Here is a 6025-nt window from a genome sequence, read left to right as displayed (position 1 = left end):
AATAAATTTAAGATCATCATGTTTGCAGTGAACAATATATTTCAGACCTAGTGGAGTAATAATAATAATATCTAGGTCTGAATTGAAATATACAGTACAGTCCAAAAGTTTGGAACCACTAAGATTTTTAATGTTTTAAAAGAAGTTTCGTCTGCTCACCAAGGCTACATTTATTTAATTAAAAAAATACACTTTTAAAACAGTAATATTGCTTTAAATATTATTATTACAACATTGCAAAATAACTGTTTTCTATTTGAATATATTTGACAAAGTAATTTATTCCTGTGATGGCAAAGCTGAATTTTCAGCATCATTACTCCAGTCTTCAATGTCACATGATCCTTCAGAAATCATTCTAATATGCTGATCTGCTGCTCAAGAAACATTTAATGTGTTACAATTGTACAAAGGTATTTGTGTAAAAATTTTTTTTCAGGATTATTTGATGAATAGAAAGTTGATGATCACTAGTGATAGTATCTGAAATCTAATTCTGTGTTGTAATCATTCAGGTTGGATTTCAGCTTTACTGTACACTTTTGATTGATTTAACAATGCATCCTGATGCTGAATAAAAGTATTAATTTCTGATCATTTCTTTTCACCAAAAATAAAAATGGAAACGCATTCTGCTACTGACCCCAAACTTTTGAACGGTAGTGTATAATGCTACAGAAGCTTTGTATTTCAGATAAATGCTGTCAAGTCTTTTGAACTTTCTATTCATCAAGGAATCCTGAAAAAAAAAGTACAAGAACTGTTTTCAACATTGAAAATAATCATAAATGTTTCTTGAGCAGCAAATCAGCATATTAGAATGATTTCTGAAGTGAAAATGAATGTCAAGTAATATGCAGCTTGTTGTGCGTTTTGAAACCAGCGAAGATTGCAGGATAGTACAATTTTCAACGTCAAATCACGCATCTGCAGCGCTTCTGCGAATGGAGAAAACTAGGCCTACCTACATAACACATATAAAATAAAAGGGAATATTTAGGCCTATAGGCTACGCGAAATATTTCACTTAAATAATTAGGTCTACAGATTAACAAAACAGTTATTTGTGGCGCACTGATCTAGAATAAAGGAAACGGGCATTCTGATTGTTTTCGTTATTTGTCTTTTTTGTAAATGTATGAATTATGTCTTGCTTTTACCTGTATGACCATAAATTACGAAGACAGTTTACTGTCTTACAGAAGAAAACAAATCCAGTGGTCGCGCCGGCGCCTCACGCGCGCGCACAAAAATTCTTGCATTGCTTACTTGATATCGCAGCCTGTTAAATATTAAAGGGATAGTTCACCCAAAAATGAAAATTTGATGTTTATCTGCTTACCCCCAGCGCATCCAAGATGTAGGTGACATTTTTTCTTCAGTAGAACACAAATGATGATTTTTAACTCCAACCGCTGCCGTCTGTCAGTCAAATAATGCAGTAGATGGGAACTTCATCTATAAGAGTAAATAAAGCTTCTTGACAAATCCAAATTAAACCCTGCGGCTCGTGACGACACATTAATGTCCTAAGACACAAAACGATCGGTTTGTGTGAGAAACCGAACAGTATTTATATCATTTTTTACCTCTAAAACACCACTATGTCCAACTCCGTTCATGACTCCTTTAGTGATGTCTGATCGCGCTCTGACAACGAAAGTATGTCTCGCGCATATACTTCAATGAGTGTCAGACATACTGCCGCTGTCAGAGCGCGATCAGACATCACTAAAGGAGTCATGAACGGAGTTGGACATAGTGGTGTATTAGAGGTAAAAAATGATATAAATACTGTTCGGTTTCTCGCACAAACCGATCGTTTCGTGTCTTAGGACATCAATGTGTCGTCACGAGCCGCAGGGTTTAATTTGGATTTGTCTAAGCAAGCTTTATTTACTCTTATAGATGAAGTTCCCATCTACTGCCATTATACGGCTGACAGACGGCAGCGGTTGGAGTTAAAAATCATCATTTGTGTTCTACTGAAGAAACAAAGTCACCTACATCTTGGATGCGCTGGGGGTAAGCAGATAAACATCAAATTTTCATTTTTGGGTGAACTATCCCTTTAAAGTCCCCGTGAACCTGAAGTTGCAAACGACTTTTCTCCAGTGTTGTGACGTATTTCCAAGTGAAACGGAATATTGAATAGAGGGCAGAGTTTTACTTTAGCGCTCCTCCTCTCCATCACCAGCTCATAGCAGACTAACCATTGGAGGGGAGTGGTTTAAAGCCTTTTCAACCCAAGCCGTCAAACTGATGTCATAAGGGGCACTGTTGCAGAGGGGAGGAGCATTTTCAGATTTTGATTAAATATTACGAAGCCAAACAATTTTTTTTGTGTGGATTGACTTGCATGGATTAATTGTTTACCACAAAACTAGCAATTTGAGCTAACAAAATAAATAATGTCAATTTTGATTTCATGTGTACTTTAAAATAAAATACAATCAACCAAACTTTACAACTGCACAATTCAATTCTGTAATACAATCTGCCGTTTACCACCCGTGACCACCGCCTCACTGTGCCATTATATGTGAAGGATGATGTTTTATGTCTATAATGCGAGTGAAGTACAAAGCTCATATAATAAATGATAGTTTAGCATTCGTCTCGAAAATGAAAACAGATTCGTGCCGAATGAGAAAGGTAGGCTACAGATTCACTTTAAATTAATTCATTTAGCATCTTATTTAGTTTTATTTCCAATAAATAAACCTGTTTCTCACCTTTAATAGCAATAGAAGCTGGAATGGCATTAAAAAAGAAAAGATAATTTTTTTATTCGTTTTGGCTTGACGTTTATATAGCCTGAATAGTCCAACTGTTAACTTTAGAGGTTTTGTTGTGGAGTGCAAGTGTGCAAGTGTAAGTGGATAGGTAAAATAATATAAGGCAGTTTTGTTCATAATTTATGTTTACAAACATTATAAACAAAGCTATGTAGGCTAGGTTACTTTTACATTTTACTTTATTTACCGATAACTTTATTATCATTATTTCTGAATGTAATGCGACGTATAGGCCTATGTGATCTTTTTTCCTCTCAGGAATTGTCATGATCACCAGTAAGAGTGCCCTTTCAGCCACTAGAGGGCACTCCATCCCGGACTCTCATTTCCACTGTTACATGGACTACATATCCCATACACACTCATCGGACTCATTTCATTGTCATTGCACCCAGCGTATTATATCACATATTAGTGTCTTTATTATCTGAGTTGTTTCTGTCTTTGGTTGTGGTTCGTTGTTTTATTTCTGACTTCTGATTCCCTGGTTTTCTTGTTTGGTTTTCTTTGTGTATTTTTTTTGTTCCTGTTTGTTTGGATGTCTACATGGATTTTGACCCTTGCCTGGTTTTGGATACGTTTCTGGATTTCCCCAATAAATGCTATGCTGCGATTGGATCTACCATCTTTGTCTTCGTGTGTACCGTGACAGGAATAGCGTAGGATTTTTAACCATGCAGCAAACATTAAAATATCTTGAAAAAAATACTTTAATTTATAAACCATTGTTTTTCCTTTCGTTTAATAGGTTTTCATTTGGACAGAATCTTGTTATAAAAGATAATTGTAGGCCTATTGGCTAAGACGGCTAATACACTCTCTTTATTTTTTAATAAAGAAAATGCTGTACATATTATTATTATTATTATTATTATTATTATTATTATTAAGTAGGCTACATACAAAAAAAATAAATAAATAAAAATAACGTTATTAACCGTTATTTTTTTCTAATCAAATCGGTTTCAGAACGTTTATAATACGAAGGAACGCTGGAACAGAAATGTTAAAATACAGATTCTGCTCGGAGTGGAACGATTTAATTTTTTTAATTTTTTTTAGTTTTTAAGCCCTGCCTTTTTTGTAACACTGTTTGCCACTGTTCCCAACAACTATAGCTTAGCATTATTATTATTCAAATAATATTCATGCCCAATAAAAGTGTCATCCAAAAAAAAGATGAAAGAGTTCCATGGGTCTTCCATTAATGAAGTGGAAATAGCAAACATACGGACATTTTGGTTTCTTTTGGTTGTATGTTGACCCACCCACATTTTTTTTTTGCTTCTTTGTCTGCTTTGTCTTCTTTTTATTCAGTTACAGCAATAGCTGTAGGGGTCTAAGTCTTCCCAGGTGTAAAACACATCAATAGTCATGATCATTCACGTCTTCCTGCATACAGGCTTTGCGACACAAAACGTGTCTTACAAATTTTAAATCAATATATTGTTACATATGAGTGGGCTGGATGATTTTCACATCGTTTTGAAGTGAAAAAAATCACAAGTCTTGTGAACAAATATTCAGTGCCTTATTTCAGTTACTTTTTTTTCCCCACTAACCACACATAAATGTGAATTTCCCAAAACTACAAACTTTTACTTACATGCTGCTCACATATTATTGTAGCAGAAATTGTGCTGAATACAGTGTTATCAGACTTTAGCCATGAAAATGTAATAAGTAACAAACATAAGCACAAATGTCAGGGCATGTCAAAACACAACCAGTGCCCAGAAAACACCTCAGACGCCAGAGAGTTTTATGGTGCGTCTCTAAACACCATTACCTTATTCTTTATTATTCTCAGACAATGTGCATCTGTGTCGAGGCCTGTAAGAAAATGGAATGTGCTTTCATGGAATATATTTGCATACAGTAAAGCCTCTCGATACAATCATGGTCAGAATGAATGGCACCCTTGGTAAATGTGAACAAAGAAGCCTGTAAAAATAAATCAGCATCATTAATCCTTTTGATCTTTTATTATACTGGGGAAAATCTCTTCATGAAATAAACGGTTTTCTCCACAATACGTTGGCCAGAATTATTGGCACCCTTTATTCAATACTATTTGCAACCTCCTTTTGCCAAGATAACAGCTCTGAGTCTTCTTTTATAATGCCTGATGAGTTTGGAGAACACCTGACAAGAGATCAGAGGCCATTCCTTCATGCAGAATCTCTCCAGATCCTTCAGATTCCCAGCTCCATGTTGGTGCTTCTTCTCTTCAGTTCACTCCACTCATTTTCTTTAGGGTTCAGGTCAGGGGGATGGCCATGTATCTGAACAAGATGTCCAGGACCTCCATCAGAAAAATAGGTCCACAACACTAAAGATCCAGCAGTATATTTAATCGTGGGCATGGGGTACTTTTTATCCCTGTTTGCACCAAACCCATCTGGTGGGTTTGCTGCCAAAAAGCTCTTATTTTAGTTCAATCTGACAACAGAACCTGTTCTGTTTGATGTTCCAGTCGTGTCTGACAACTGAATATGCTGGAGTTTGTTTCTGGATGAACAAGGAGGGTTTTTCTTGAAACCCTCCCAAACAACTTGTGGTGATGTATAGGTGTTGTTCGATATTTTTTAGGCTTTCTGTCCCCAAGACTCAACTAATTTCTGCAGTTCTAAAGCTGTGATCCTTGGAGGGTCTTTGGCCACTCAAACTATTCTCCTCGCCGCACAATATAGACAGGGCCCTTATGTATAAAACTTCTCAGAAATAGTACATGAATAGGAGAGTATAGCTGTGTTGTTTTTCATTCAGCATTTTTTAAGAGTGTTATACAGCAGGTAAAACGGCCTGTCACATGTGGGTTACTCAACAGGTCTCTTTTTTTGAAGGTTGCTACCTGTCACGTTTGAGGCAGAAGATTAACTCAAATGAAGATTTATTGGCAGAGGAGGTCATAATGTGAGAAAGCGGCTTCTCATTTCTGTAGAATACTGTGAATAGAATCCCATTAAAACGTTAGATAATAAAGTATGTCACATAATTTATGATAAATGGTCCTAAGCTCAGCCCCCTTCTGTCCTCACCTTCTGATGGACAGATTATAAAGAGCAGCAGACTGCATGAGCTTCTTCACTTTTCTTACAGCACAGGAGTGCTGAACACTTTCTCTGCACTGGAATGAAATCAGGTTCTGTTTCTTTTTATTTTATTTATAATAATGCAATTCTATTTGTTTTTAGTTACTTTGCATAACTGTTAAATACTGACCA

Source organism: Megalobrama amblycephala, linkage group LG14 (assembly GCF_018812025.1).
Source record: "Megalobrama amblycephala isolate DHTTF-2021 linkage group LG14, ASM1881202v1, whole genome shotgun sequence".
Classification (NCBI taxonomy): Eukaryota; Metazoa; Chordata; class Actinopteri; order Cypriniformes; family Xenocyprididae; genus Megalobrama; species Megalobrama amblycephala.
The sequence above is the reverse complement of the archived record's forward strand: the minus strand, read 5'-3'. Positions refer to the sequence as shown.